This window comes from Ascaphus truei, chromosome 2 (genome assembly GCF_040206685.1).
Source record: "Ascaphus truei isolate aAscTru1 chromosome 2, aAscTru1.hap1, whole genome shotgun sequence".
NCBI classification, from domain to species: Eukaryota; Metazoa; Chordata; class Amphibia; order Anura; family Ascaphidae; genus Ascaphus; species Ascaphus truei.
The window spans coordinates 420,459,014-420,475,737 of NC_134484.1; positions in this window are offsets into that span (position 1 = coordinate 420,459,014).

The following is a 16,724-nucleotide window of genomic DNA, read 5'->3' on the forward strand; positions in this document are numbered from 1 at the left end:
GGGTTCTGATCCCATCAGGCCTGACACTCTCCATTTTTTCTTCTTTTCCCAGTTCTCTGCTCACATGAACTCCATTCATTTCTGCTCCCTCAGCAATACACCATGCACTAAAACACAAACCCTCCACATGCCATTTCTCTCTCTCTTTCTATGCTTCTCTTCTTTAATTCTCGGGATATATCTCCCAGTCCTGTATCCTCTCTAATTGTTACATGCTTTAGTCCTCACCTCCCACTTTCAACCTGACCACCTCATGGTGAAAACCCTTGTAGCCTCATACCCATCCCCTGCTTACCTCCCGACCTGCTGCATTACTCCTGTGCCCTTTGGAATGCCCATTCCCTTTTTAACAAGTTCTGTTTTTTTTTCTCACTCTCTTATCCTTTTTGCTATTACTGAAATTTGTCTTGATCTAACTCATCACTGGAAGCTTCCCTCTCTAATGGTGTCATCTTTTTCTCCCACACTTGTTCTGGTGGCAGTGGTGGAGTTGTGGGGCTTCTCCTCTTCTCCATCTGCTGCTTCTGGACCTTCCATTTACCTAAGTCTGTTTCTTTTCCTTCATTACAGGCATACACTGTCCAGCATTTCTCTCCTGTACCTCTACTATTGACTGTCATATATTGGCTACCTACCTATACTCAGGGCTGGTGCAAGGGGATTCAGTGCCGTAAGCAAACCTTCAGCTGTGTGCCTTGTAACGGGAGACCAGGTTATTTACATCTTCTTACCAGGATCATTCATTATTCAAAACAAGGTAGAGAAATAAATTGTAGCTTATTTGTCTTAAATCTGCATACACACAGTGGAACACAAAATACAGAGGAAAAAACACACTTAGTGGGGGACTGGGGTTGACAACTAGACTTTCCTAGGTGCAGGGCACTCTATTGGAAGAGTTTTACCCTAACCGGGACTTAGCCCGTGATCTCCTGGAACTCAAATTGGCATGAAATCCCATCCGCGACCGCTACAGTCGTTTCTCAGAACTTGTGTGCAAAAGTCTGGACATAGTCTCTGGTGGGCAAACTTTTCAGGCTTCAAAACGAAGCCAGTTGCTTTGCTATTTCGAACAAAGCAACTTTGCAAAGCCCGCCTGCGCTCTTTCGGCTCTGACTCAAGGGAACACCCAATCTGATTGGCTCATAGCTTCTTATAGCTTTCCCTGCTCTAGCTGAAACATAGAGGCAGAACTCAACAACCAATCAGCACGTGGGAACTTTCTCAAGCAGCCAATCAGAGCCAAGCCGGTTAGAAAAGCCAGGTCAATGGGAAATTCGAAATAGCCAAGGGACATGCGCAAGCATTCCACATCTCCCCAAGGCTATCCCAATGCCACCCGCTGGGTAGGCGCCCTTATGTCTGGTAGAAAAAGTGGCATCCCATAGGACATCCATTGATCTCTGGACCTAGTTCTCTGCCTTTAACCAAATGCTGTTCATACCTCTGGGCATCCTTTGGCTGCTTTGAACTCTGATGTCCAGCAGACATACCGGCGCCTATGGGTTTGCACGGGCTGCCTGTTTGGACATGGGTTCTGAATGTAAAAATACATTACAATACATTTTAATAAACTCTAAGTCTCGGAGAACCCCTCCAGCCATGTGGGACTTTAGGTGAGGATCTTAGGGTTCGAAAACTAGGAGTCTGGGAGACCCTGTATGGCCCCAGTGCAACTCACCGTGGGTACCCAAAAATAGTGCGAGTAAGCCGGGGAGAATTATACGGCCACCGGTAACTCTGTCCCCAGACTTCCTGCAATCCAAATGACTTGCTTTTCACTCCAAAACCTCACCTAAGACCTAGACTCCCAAAGTTTGGAGTCTCTAGGGTACAGGGAACAGAAAAGGAAAAAATGTTGTGTCTTTATTTCTCTCGCATGGTTTCCCCATATACTTTCCCTTTGACTCAGTTTGGACTCTCATAGTCCCCCCAGCCCCTAGCTTGGGTACCCTCACTTACCCCAGGGTTTCCCTCAGCTAAAGGAATACATAGTGATCCCTTTGCCTCATTCTCCTTTCCGAGTTATATTGAAGCTGGGCAGCCTAGTGGTGAGTCGCGGTCACGTTTTCAAGGGGAGGTATTGCCAGGACGATGTGCCTACATGTATCCGAGAATCAGGCATGTTTTACTGGTACATTTGACCTGGTAACTTTGGATCCTGACCCTCTACGTACATTTTGACAACAGTTCCTCCGCAAGCTCCCCCCCCCCCTGAAACTCATACACTAGCAATCCCTGCTTGATTGCATGTCTGGAAAGGGAAAAACACAAAAAATGGTTTTATTACATTTTGCAAGTACATACATTACAATGCAATAACATATGGTTACTGGGTCCAAGAGATAACTCTCTTGGACCCTTACACTCTGGCCAGAGGTATCCAGATGGGCTTGACCTTTATTATGCAGCCTGGTCACCCCCTCCCGTCACATGTCCCCCTCTCCCTTCCACACTAAACTTTCAGAACAAATTTTCTATTAATGTTGTATCCCCATTCTCTCTCTCCCACCACTCTTCCCCCATTCTCTCTCCTTCCCATGACTCTCTCACCCTTCCTCCTCATCCTCATCCTCTCTCTCACCCTCCATCCACATCCTCTCTCTCATGCTCTCTCCTCATCCTCCCTCTTCATCCTCTCACCCCCTTCTCATCTTCTCACTGCCACTCCTCATCCTCTCACCCTGCCTCATCCTTTCAACTCCCTCCTCCAACCTCCCTCCTCAGACTCTCACCCCTCTCCTCACCCACTCACCCCCCCCGATCAAACCCTCACCTCCGGTTTCATCCTCTCACCCCTATCCTCACCCAGTTACCCTCTCCTAAAACTCTAACCCCCCTCCTCATCTTCTCACCCTGCTCCTCATCCACTCACCCCCATCCTCACCCACTCACCCCCTTCTCAAACTAACCCTCTCTTCATCCTCTCTTCCCTTCCTCATCCTCTCACCCACTTCATCCTTTCACCCGCCTCCTTGTCCTCTCACCCCCTCTTCATCTTCATCTTCTCTCTAACTCTCCCTCCTCATCTACTCTCTCACCCCCCATTAATCCTTTCACCCCCTCCTCATCCTCTCACCCCACTCCTCATCATATCACCCATCCTCATCCTCTCTCTAACCCTCCCACATCATCCTCCCTCTAACCCTCCCACCTCATCCTCTTTCTTATCCTCTTTCTCACTGTAACGGTTGCTCACCACAAACAGGACTGGACTGCGAGGCTGTGGTGGGGATATATGAATACCGACCTGGAGCCGTGAAGCCGCATCCAGATGCGGGACTCATGGTCATTATAGGAGAAGGCAGAAATAGTCGTGGGCAAGCCGAGGTCGAGGGACGTCGAGGTATGGATCGTAGAGGGTCTTTAGCCAGGTAGAGAATTGGAGACTCCTGATGAAGACGTCATTACGTCGAAACGTCCGGCTTGTTAGCCATCTTGGAGGATGAGAGAAGCAGTGGGATCCTCGGCGGTGTCCTCCGTTCTGGTGAGCTGTGACGTCACGATCCGGAAGTGACGCACGCGGTAGCTGTTGCAGTGTGTACTGGGCGAGGAGAGCTGCGACGCAGTAAAGACCCAGCTGTTCAAAGGCTTTTACTTCTCTGATTGCCGTAAGCCTCCATTTGTGAGCTTTTGATTGATAAATTTTGTATTTTTTTATCTGCACTATGGTTGTTTTCTCTTCTCTCTGAGATTGCTGACCATATACCACACCTCCAGACCGGGATATATTATAGTTCCAGACTGGTACAAATGCTCCTTTTTCTACTTTGTTTGTGAGTAGGAATTTGGAAGCTCTTTATTTAATTAATATCACGTTGTTTACAGTATTACACTATCCACTTTTCTTATTTTTTGGGCACTCGGCGACGCTCCCCTGGAATTCCATCAGCAGTGCATCTCCCAGACTTTTGAAACAGTCTTTCTACAGGGTCGAGTGATAAGCTGTTGTTGCCTATTTACTTATTTATTTTATTTGTTTTTATTCACTGTTCACTGTTGTTTAAACATATTGTTTATTACATTTTTTATTGATATATATTTTTCACATCACTGTTTTTTGGGTGTAGTAGAGCGCCATCTAGCGTTCTTTTTTTACTATTTTAGAGAATTGGAGAAAGCAGAGTAGTCGAGGGTAAGTGAGGCTAGGCAAGTCGAGACAAGGCAGAGAGCTTGTAACCAGCATACATCACAAAGTTTTATGCTCAGCCAACTTCCTGGTGGAAGAGGCTTAGCCTAAATAGCAGGACCCCACACCCTCCACCTCCACACCCACCACCCTGTTCTGTTCCTGCCACCATTCTCCTCCTCCGCCGCCACCCTTCTCTGCTCCAACCACCATCCTCTTCCTCTCCCGCCAACCCCCCCATATGTGCTGCCCTATATGACCGCCAAAGTCACCTTGTGGTTGCATTGACCCTGCTTATGCTTATTACCTCCTACCTGTCTCTCTGGCTTAGAATCCTTGCTCTCCTTCTTTCTCTATCTCCTCTTTTCTTCTCCTTGGGGACTTCAACTTCCATATTGAAGACCCACTCTCCATTGGGATTCCCGCGGTCTTTTACTAGCCTCTTCCTTTGGCCATCACCAATGGACTGCAGCCAGCACCCACAAGAATTGCCACTATCTGGACTTGGTTTTCATTAAAAACTGTTCTCTGATTTCTCCATTTCCCCCTTTCCCCTCTCTAAACATCACCGCATCTCAGTTATTCTCTCTCTGTTTTCCTTTTCTCCATCTCCATCTACAGTATCTCTGTACCTGCATTCCATTAACCTACTGACTCTTTACTCCACCTTGAGCACCACACTCTTTTTTTCTACTGACCCCGACAACCTTGTCATTAACTACAGATCTCGTCTATGCTCGTCTATGCTCGTCTCTTGTTCTACATGCACTTCTTCTTCTCTGCCGCTCTTGCCATTCTTAACCCCAGACCTTGACTAAACTGCCATACACACATGGTCTGTTCCTGAGCTTTCTCCTCTGAATGCCTCTGGAGCAAATCTCATACTGTAGCTGATTTACTCTACTAGAAATGTATCCTATCTTGTTTCAACTCATCTCTCTTCCAAAAAAAACGCTTAATTTCTTCACTAATCAACATTCGCATGAAAACACAAATTGCTGGTATAGCTTAAAAAGAAATTTAAATATTCAGAATATGGGGTAAAAACCCCTACAGTAGATGAATGATTCAATTCAATCAATCAATCAGCTAGCGCTCATGCCCTGATGGGTATTCAGAATAATAATAGAAATAAAAATATATTCAATAAATATATTGATCAAAATTAACTGCCATATAGAACAAACATTACAGAATATATTAAGAAGTCCAGCAAAAAAAATAATGTCCAAGCAAAAACAAAAGAGATGGTAATATATGGGTAATGCAGCTCTCTTCGCCAGATCCAACCCTCAGGTCCAGTTACAGTATATACTATAAGAAAAAAAAAGAGAGCACAAATCCCATAGTGAAGACTGTATGTTTAATTATTAGAGTAAGAACGATTAAAAATCACTTACAGACGTAAGTTGTTAATAACCACTCACAAGTCTAACTCCTGCTGCCTCTTCTTTGTTTGTCACTCTCATCCAGATGCCACATCTGTTAGATGTTTTTCTTCCTCCAATCCCCTCAGAAATTTGTTGACTCTTTCAAGTCTAAGGTGGATTCCATTTGTCAAGGCATCCCCTCTGTATCCTCCTCATATTCTATACCTCCACTTCATAACTCCCCTCCTTCCTTCCTTAATTCTTTTTCCTCTGTCACAGAGGATGACGTATTGCTGTTGCTCTCCTCCTCTCCCTTTACCACTTGCCCTATTTACTATGTTCCCTATTGTTCTGTCCCCTGTTTTTAGTTTCTTTCCCCTATGGCTGCCATGACCTTTGCCCTAGTTCTTGTCATTGGGGAAAGTACAGCTGCAGCCACCGGTTTTAGACCATTTGCCTTGGAAAATCTGTGGCTATCTTGAAGAAACGCTGTTAGATTTCTGCAGCACGCTGTGAGATTTCTACAGCCAGACTAATGGCCCATTGGATTTACACAGCGGGGGTCCCTGCATTTGAATGGGACTCACGCTGTGTGAATCTTACTGGGCTGCGAGTCCCATTCAAAAGCAGGGACCCTGTTGTGTTAATCCGATGGGCTATTTCAGCCTGCTGTGGACCATCTCATGAGTTACTGCGAGATAGCCACAGATTTTTCAAGGCAAGTGGTCTAAAACCAGTGGTCTGTACCTAGCTGTCATTTCAGTTTGTTGCCTTAGCAACTCCTTCTCTTACCCCTTAGATTATGGTATATTCTTGAATCCCTAGCACTTGGCAGAGCCCTGCCTTATTTCCTGTTTGTCAGACTGTTGTTTCAGCCTTTTCACGCTTGCAGCCATTGCCAGTGATCTATTGTATTGTATTGTATGTCTTTATTTATATAGCGCCATTAATGTACATAGCGCTTCACAGTAGTAATACATGTGGTAATCAAATAAATAACAGATAATATAAATAACAGATCATGGGAATAAGTGCTATAGACATAAAAGTAACATTTCGGAAGAGGAGTCTATCCGAAACTGCTCTCCCTGTGATAGCATTGTTTTTTCACCTGCCCCTAATTTACAGTATGCATCCCCAAAGTTCTTATTCATTTCTGTTTGTGTTCATAATAAAGTGATCATAAATATATGAAGGACTCTATAATTGGAGAGAGCCGTATCGCAGAGGAAGAGGAAAGAGACATTGCTGCATCCACCTCTGCTGCCCCTGTTTCGGCACATAGGAAGGTCAATTTGGAAGTGAACTTAGAGGCATTACGTCAAGAAAAGGAAACATCCACCGCTGAAGTCCAAACCAAGATCTTTGTAGTAGCCACAAAATAAGATGGCGGGGAGCGTTAAAGCAGTCAAATATCTACCCAAGATCCAGCCCAGTGTACAGGAGACTATTTAATGTCACACCAGTGTGAACGTCAGTCCACCATCTCTTCCAGATATTATGCTGAAGCTATGGAGAATCCATATGAAGTAGATGCTGTTCCTCTAAAGGCATACACTACTGTATTTGGGATGGCTACAGCTGCTACAGTGATCCACATGCTCACACACATATGGATGCACTACAACAGACTTGCAATACAGGTATGCTCGCAGGTACTTCCTCATACTTACACGCAGTCACCTCACATTCACCGCACGGAGGAGATGCCTGCAAGAATCCCCTCAGAAAGAACCATTGCAAATAATGCATAAGCTATACACATATCAAAGGCGTCCAATCAACCCCACTCTACCTTACGGTTCAACGCTTTGAAACTTGATAGCAGAGAGAGAAACATGCCAACTACATCAGCCAACATCTTCCTCAATGCTCACAGACTGAAGCATCAGGTTTAGCCAAGTATTTGGTCCGGCGTGAACTAGTCAACACAGGACTTACCAAGTTTGATGACCTTCCTGAGAACAATAGAGCATGGAGGTCTAAACTGTTTTTTTTTTTTTTTTTAATGTTGATGTGTGATATATGCTTATGTTAATAGTATGTGGAACATTTGTGGATTGTACTGTGATTGGCTGGACCACCCCCCAGTTTTAGCCAATTATCGACACTCTTAGGGTATTTAAATGTCTCTGTAGTAGGTGAGATTATCCCTGAAGAAGTAGTATCATACTACCAAACGCATAGGATATTTTTGATATTTGTAAGTCTTTGTTGGCTAAGTGACTCTTTTTGTACAAGCCTTAATCCCTGTATCAGCGTGCATTGCCTCCGACTACAACCTGTCAGTCGCAAAACAGTGACGAAGGTCTAGTGACGTCAGTGGCAGCCACTTTGAGACACAGTTGGGATTTGTTCTGTTATACAACCGGTCTTGTACAGGAACCTCCCTAGCTATTACTACTACCACTAGCATGGGCCCCAAAACAGAACCATCTGGACTTTTGGATTGTGAAAATCAGAACACACCAGGACACAGCAACACCCGGCTATCGAGAGGAACGCTGAATACACCTATCTCCTGGTAGTGAACCGTCGTGATGCCTGTCAGATGAGGAGACCAGCAGAGTGCCATTGTGGTAACATGTGCCTACACATGCATTCATTTTATTGATCTAATTTGATGTGCGATACGTGCAATACTCACCACCTTTTCACATTTGCATAATATAATTGAACTTATTACACTACGAGAGTTGTGCGCTGTTTATTCTTTTTCTATACTAGTTCTAACTGATGCTGAGCCATCTTGATTGAAATAGCAGCAGACTCTAAGAGTATTATCACAAGGTTTTTCGTTGATTGTCTTTGTTATCACTATATTGCTAATTATTGATTACTTTTCATCACGGTTGAAGGGTTTATACACTATTATATCATGTTTATATTTAATATTATAATATTTAATCCCATTATTCACAATTGGTTGAGCATATTTTCATTTTATTTTTCCACTATTCAATTGCTCGTATCTGCTGCACAATTTTTTTTAACCATTTGGTTCATTTTTCACTGTGAGATTATTGCACGGTAATATCTGAATCTAGATGTTTTATAATAATGGTTTGGTCATTATCAAATTGCATGGAAAAAAGAGCCCAACAATTTGAGTCTTTATTTTCTGAACAATCTATACACAACTAATGATGTTGATGTCCCAATTGAGGATCATTTTAGGAGATTAGAGAAACTCCTCCTCACTGAAAGCAAATATTGGTGGGACAAAACTACACTTCAGAAGTATATAGACTGTAAAAGGGTAACCAGGGGGTTAAGGATTATTAAAAATCCAACCTTCGGGAAAGATAATAACCATTTCACTAAGGAATGGGATCGAATTTTATAAGATTGCTCCATGGAACTCATGAAATTAATTATCTATGAGAGGAATAAAACCCTAGTCGAAATTGAAAAGGAGATAACAGTGGCTATTAAACATCTGGAGCCCATTATCAAAGAGAAAGATTGTTCAGAAATGGAATACAAATTGAAGTTAAAATTAGACTCTTCAGAGAATGAGATCATGAAGGTAAAACATAAAAAATTCTGCAGAGACAAAATTGATTATTAAAAAAATAGACAAAGGGATTGGATTAGATTTGAGAACAAAACTTGGCACATTGCAGATTGGGTAGACAGATTGTTGGGGGGACTGGGATTGACCTGGCGGTCTTGGTACACGTTGGCACCAATCACAAAGTTAGAGAAAGATGGAGGGTCCTAAAAAGTAATTACAGGGATCTAGGCCAAAAGCTTAAGACAAGGACCTCCAAGGTAGTATTTTCTGAAATACTACCAGTGCCATGCGCTACCGCAGGGAGACAGTCAGAGATTAGGGAGGTTAATGCATGGCTAAAAAAGTGGTGCAGGGAGGGTTTTGGGTTTTTAGAGCACTGGGACTACTTTTCTGATAGGTGCCACCTATTTTCTATGGACCGATTGCACCTCAATGAAGAGGGATCTTCTATGCTAGGGGGGAGAATGTTAAAAAGGTTGTAGGAGATTTTAAACTAGGATGGGGGGGGAATGAAACAAATAATTAACAAAATAGAACAGAGGAGGATGCAAGGGTTTATGGAGGTAGAATGGGGGCAAGTGCGAGCTTGACAAGCAGTGAGACACCCATAGTAAATACAGATAATACTAGAAAACAAGTGGGCGCAGAAAGGAAGAAGCAGATAGGATAATAGCACAGGCTGAAAAAAAAACTTAAATGCATGCTTGCTAATGCAAGAAGCCTAACAGATAAAATGGGGGAGCTTGAATTAATAGCTGCAAGGGAGCAGTATGATATCATAGGCATTACAGAAACATGGTGGGATGAAACTCATGGCTGGACAGTTAATTTAGAGGGTTATTCCCTTTTTCGCTAGGATTGAACAAATAGAAGGGGAGGTGGAGTATGTTTATATGTTAAACCGGATCTAAAACCTATTATAAGGGATGATGTTTATGAAGGGAATGATGAAAATGTAGAGACCTTGTGGATAGAAATTAGAAGTGGAGGTAAATTTACTGTAAAAGAAAATGTTTGTAGGGATATGCTATAAACCACCAAATATCTGTGAGATTGAGGAAGCTAAAATACTTTTGCAAATGGAGAAGGCATCAAAACTGGGTCATGTTTGCATAATGGGGGATTTTAATTATCCAGGCATAGACTGAGGAAATTAGATTAGCATTACAACAAAAGGAAACAGGTTTTTGGGGGTGCTTAAAGACAATTATATGACCCAATTTATTGAGGTACCAACAAGGAGAGGGGCAGTACTGGATTTGGTAATATCAAACAATGTAGAAGTAATAACACAAATTAAAGTCCTGGAACATTTGGGTAACAGTGATCATAATATGGTCTCATTTGAAATAAATTATCAAAAAACAGAGTACTTGGGTTCAACAAAGACCTTAAACTTTAGAAAGGCAGATTTTAATAAACGGAGGTGTAATCTACATCTAATACACTGGGATGATGTTTTTGCAGGGAAAAATGTAGGAGATAAATGGGCAGTCTTTAAAACATTGTTAGAAAAGCACACTTATCAGTGTATACCCTTGGGTAATAAGTATAAAAGAAATACGTCAAAACCAAATATGGCTAAATAAACAGGTACAGTAGGGGAGGAAATGGACAAGAAGAGGAAGGCGTTTAGATTCTTTAAGTCAGAAGGGACAGAGACTTCATATCAGAATTATAAGGAATGTAACAAAAATTGCAAAAGGGCAATCAAGCAACCTTTTTAAATATAGGCACCACATCTGCTTTACGCTAATCTTGTGGTACTGAGCCTGTGGAAATGGAGTCCTTGAATATTAAATATAATGATTTGGCTATTACTGAACTTAACTCCTTGAGAACTCTTGGATATATACCATCGGGCCAGGTTCAAGCCGCTTTGAACTTCTTCCTCAGTTAACCAATTGTTCATTAATATGGAGGTTGTGGCTTTCTCCTGCGGCACTACTATTGAAATTGATTCTTCCCTGGTAAACACAGAGGCAAAGAATTTGTTTAATACCTCTGCTTTTTCCTTGTCTCCAACAATCTTCCTGCTCATCTCACTCATCTTATTTTTTTGTTATTAAGGTACTTAAAGAACTTTTTAGGGTTGATCTTACTTTCTATTGCAATTCTTTTTTCATTATCCATTTTTGCTCATTTCATTGCCCTTTTGCAATTTTTATTACATACCATTATATTTAATATTCAAGGACTCCTTTTCCACAGGCTCAGTACCACAAGATTGGAGTATAGCAGATGCGGTGCCTATATTTAAAAAGGGAGCTAGATCACAACCGGGGAATTACCGACCTGTAAGCCTGACTTCAATAGTGGGGAAACTACTTTGAAGGTTTAATACGTGATAATATTCAGGAATACCTAATGGAAAACAAAATTATTAGTAATAGTCAGCATGGATTTATGGAGGATAGATCATGCCAAACTAACCTTATTTGTTTCTTTGAGGAGGTAAGTAGGAATTTAGACCAGGGTAATGCAGTTGATGTGGTCTACTTAAATTTTGCAAAGGCTTTTGATACGGTTTCACACAAGAGGTTGGTGTACAAAATAAAGAAAATTTGACTCAGTAATAATATACTGTATGCACCTGGATTGAAAACTGGTTAAAGGACAGACAACAGAGGGTTGTCATAAATGTAACTTTTTCAGGTTGGGCTAAAGTCGTGAGTGGGGTAACTCAGTGATCGTACTGGGACCCCTGCTTTTTAACTTGTTTATTAATGACCTTGAGGTTGGCATCGAGAGCAAAGTCTCCATCTTTGCTGATGATACTAAATTGTGTAGGGTAGTAGAATCAAAGCAGGATGTAATTTCTCTTCAGAAGGACTTGGAGAGACTGGAAACGTGGGCAGGTAAATGGCAGATGTGGTTAAATACAGATAAATGTAAGGTTATGCATTTGGGATGCAAGAATTAAAAGGCAACTTACAAATTAAATGGGGATAATTTGGGGGAATCGTTGATGGAGAAGGATTTAGGAGTGCTTGTAGACAGCAGGCTTAGCAATAGTGCCCACAGTCATGCAGTAGCTGCAAAGGCAAACACGATCTTATCTTGCATTAATCGGGCAATGGATGGAAGGGAAGTAAACATAATTATGCCCCTTTACAAAGCATTAGTAAGACCACACCTTGAATATGGATTGCAGTTTTGGGCACCAATCCTAAAAAAAGACAATATGGAACTAGAGAGAGTGCAGAGAAGGGCCACAAAATTAATAAAGGGGATGGACAATCTAATTTAGGTGGAGAGGCTAGCTATATTAGAATTTTACATTAGAAAAGAGGCTTCTAAGAGGGGATATGATAACTATAAGGAAATATATTCGGGGACAATACAAGGAGCTTTCAAAAGAACAATTCATCCCACAGGCAGTACAAAGGACTCGGGACCATCCCTTAAGGTTGGAGGAAAGGAGATTCCACCAGCAACAAAGGAAAGGGTTATTTACAGTAAGGGCAGTTAAAATGTGGAATTCATTACCCATGGAGACTGTGATGGCAGATACAATAGATTTGTTCAAAAAAAGGTTGGACATCTTTTTAGAAAGGAAAGGTATACAGGGATATACCAAATAAGTATACATGGGAAGGATGTTGATCCAGGGATTAATCCAATTGCCAATTCTTGGAGTCAGGAAGGAATTTATTTTTCCCCTTATGAGAAATCATTGGATGATATGTCACTGGGTTTTTTTTGTTTGCCTTCCTCTGGATCAATAAGTAAGTATAGATATAGGATAAAATATCTTTTGTCTAAATTTAGCATAGGTTGAACTTGATGGACGTACAGTACGTCTTTTTTCAACCTCATCTACTAGGTAACTATGTAACTGGTGTCACTGGCCTTTCATACCACCCACCACGGAGATATCTGGGGGGAAACTCCTATATTACATCTGGAAGTCAAGGACCACACGGGGTGCTGTGAATGGTGAGCGACATAGAGGATATCCATATGGACAGTGTTCAACAAATCACCCAAAAATCTACTCGCCCAAACAAAAAATCTACTCGCCACCTAGTCCCGCCCCCAACTCCACCCCTAGTCCCGCCCCCAACCCCGCCCCCAGTCCTGCCCCCAACCCCGCTTTAAAATAAAATATATAAATAAAATACATTTAATAAATTCCTAGTCAGAACAACATTCGTTTTTGACATAAATGTATTTATTGTATTACATTATACTACAATTAGGTGTGTGTGTGTGTGTGTGTGTGTGTGTGTGTGTGTGTGTGTGTGTGTGTGTGTGTGTGTGTGTGTGTGTGTGTGTGTGTGTGTGTGTGTGTGTGTGTGTGTGTGTGTCAGTCAATGTCGGATCTAGAAATAAAAGCCAGATGTGAATGACTAGTTTCCTGAATCCCTTAACCGGTGTCTGGACGTCGGCGCTTCACAGAGAGAGATAGACAGACACACACACACACACACACACACACACAGAGCGGCACACCGACACACACACACACACACACACACACACACACACACACACACACACACACACACACAGAGAAAGAGAGACACACAGAGAAAGAGAGAGAAAGAGAGACACAGAGAAAGAGAGAGAAAGAGAGACACACAGAGAAAGAGAGAGAAAGAGAGACACAGAGAAAGAGAGAGAATGAGAGACACACACACTGAGAGAATGAGAGACAAAGAGAGAGTGCGACAGAGAGCGCGAAGAAGAGAGTGCGACAGAGAGAGCGAAGAAGAGAGTGCGACAGAGAGAGCGAAGAAGAGAGTGCGACAGAGAGGGAGAGGGTGACAGAGAGAGGGAGAGGGTGACAGAGAGAGGGAGAGGGCGACAGAGAGAGGGAGACACAGGGAGAGGGTGACACAGGGAGAGGGTGACACAGGGAGAGGGTGACACAAGGAGAGGGTGACAAAGGGAGACGGAGAGTGTGGGTGACACAGGGAGAGGGTGACACAGAGAGGGAGAGGGAGGGTGACACAGGGAGCGGGACAGGGTGACACAGGGAGAGGGAGAGGGTGACACAGGGAGAGGGTGACACAGGGAGAGGGTGACACAAGGAGAGGGTGACAAAGGGAGACGGAGAGTGTGGGTGACACAGGGAGAGGGTGACACAGAGAGGGAGAGGGAGGGTGACACAGGGAGCGGGACAGGGTGACACAGGGAGAGGGAGAGGGTGACACAGGGAGAGGGTGACACAGGGAGAGGGTGAGAGAGGGAAAGGGTGACACAGGGAGAGGGATGGTGACACAGGGAGAGGGAGGGTGACACAGGGAGAAGGAGAGGGTGACACAGGGAGAAGGAGAGGGTGACACAGGAAGAGGAGAGGGTGACACAGGGAGAGGAGAGGGTGACACAGGGAGAGGAGAGGGTGACACAGGGAGAGGGCGACACAGGGAGAGGGTGACACAGGGAGAGGGCGACACAGGGAGAGGGTGACACAGGGAGAGGGTGACAAAGGGAGAGGGAGGGTGACACAGGGAGAGGGAGGGTGACACAGGGAGAGGGAGGGTGACACAGAGAGAGGGAGGGTGACACAGGGAGAGGGAGGGTGATACAGGGAGAGGGAGGGTGACACAGGGAGAGGGAGGGTGACACAGAGAGAGGGTGACAAAGGGAGAGGGTGACACAGGGAGAGGGTGACACAGGGAGAGGGTGACACAGGGAGAGGGTGACAGAGGGAGAGGGTGACAGAGGGAGACACAGGGAGAGGGAGGGTGACACAGGGAGAGGGAGGGTGACACAGGGAGAGGGAGGGTGACACAGGGAGAGTGAGGGTGACACAGGGAGAGGGAGATGGTGACACAGGGAGAGGGTAACACAGGGAGAGGGTGACACAGGGAGAGGGTGACACACGGAGAGGGAGAGGGTGACACAGGGAGAGGGTAACACAGGGAGAGGGAGAGGGTTACAGGGAGAGGGAGACACAGGGAGAGGGAGAGAAGGTGACACACGCACAGACACACAGACACTCACTCTCACTCAGACACACACACACACACACACACACACACACACACACACACACACACACACTCTCTGTCACTCACACACACAAACACTCACCCGCAAGGCAGGGGGTCGCACATGGCAGCAGTGGGGCCTCCGCATGGCAGGGGGGGTCGCACATGGCAGCAGTGGGGCCTCCGCACGGCAGGGGGGGGTGCACATGGCAGCGGGGGCCTCAGCACGGCAGGAGGGCCTCTGCAAGGGGCCGCTCCCCCTCCAGAGGCGGATGCCGACGCTGATAGAATGGAGAAGGGCCGGTAGGGGATTTCCCCTGCTTAGAGCAGGGAGTCGCACCGGTTAGGGGATTTCCCCTGCTAACAGCTGAGCTGGCCATCAGAGCAGGAGAAGAGCAGGGCTCGGGGTTTTCATTAACAGTTGAGTGCTTGTGTGACAGATCCGCAGACTGTCCGCAGAGGCGGCATACCGACGCCGCGTGGGGTGAGGAGGGGGGGGTCACGGAGGCCGGGAGAGATTGGGGTGAGGGGGGGGTCACGGAGGCCGGGAGAGATTGGGGTGAGGGGGGGGGGTCACGGAGGCCAGGAGAAATTGGGGTGAGGGGGGGGGGGTTGTGGATGGCCCGATGGGAGGGGGTGGCGGATGGCCCGATGGGTGGGAGGGGCGGATGGCCCGATGGGTGGGAGGGGCAGATGGCCCGATGGGTGGGAGGGGCAGATGGCCCGATGGGTGGGAGGGGCGGATGGCCCGATGGGTGGGAGGGGCGGATGGCCCGATGGGTGGGAGGGGTGGATGGCCCGATGGGTGGGAGGGGCGGATGGCCCGATTTGACAGATGGCCCTGCAAGGGTTGGCTGCCGGAAGGGGGAGGAGTGGAAGCGCTGAGGATTTTAATCTATCCTCTAGAATACTCACTGAAAACCAAAAATATGTATTAAAAAGAGGTCTCTGTTTTGCAAGACCTGTGGTCCTAATGGGTTACAATTGTTCTCGGATCTACATAAATTCACTAGGAATCTCACCTTAAAGAGACATTTTATAAAGAATGTGACTTGTCAAATAACAGAAGGTTTGACAGGCACTGGTGATGAATTGGGGTGCGCAGGTGTATGCAAAATAAAAAACATACAAAATATAGTGTAACATGTTAACACAGTGAACATAGGGTGAGTCTTGAATTCTATGCAGTGCGTACTCACAAATTTCCAACCAATAATAGGCGTGTCCCAATAAAATTGGTAGTGTGCTGTCTTTTTGTCTCTATTTCGGGCTTGCCGGTTTCATCAGGAGTTTTAAAGCTTTATCACGTGTCATGATAAGGATAGGGACACTCTTTTAAGTGGTAATAAGGAAAAATTGAAAGAAAACAATTTATCAACTGATCCAAAAAAATCAAACTATTTCGGTTCCGTTCGTTACAAATTATAATGCAGTAAGTCATGAGATACAAAACATAATTAGTAAAAACTGGAGAATACTATCCAATGATCCAAATATTGGTCCACATCTAGAAAGGAGACCTAGATTCAAATTTTGAAAGCCAACAATCAAAAAAATTGTTTGGCTCCAAGTGACATTGGAATACATAAGGAACACATACAAGGGAATAGATGGTTGACACAAAAACCAGCCGGCAATTTTTGTAGAAAGAAAGAATTTCAGTTCTTTTGTAACAAAGGAATTGTTTAATATAGATGGCTGTATCTCTTGTAATACCACATTTGTAGTGTATATTTTGGAGTGTCCGTGTGGTAAGCAATATATAGGGC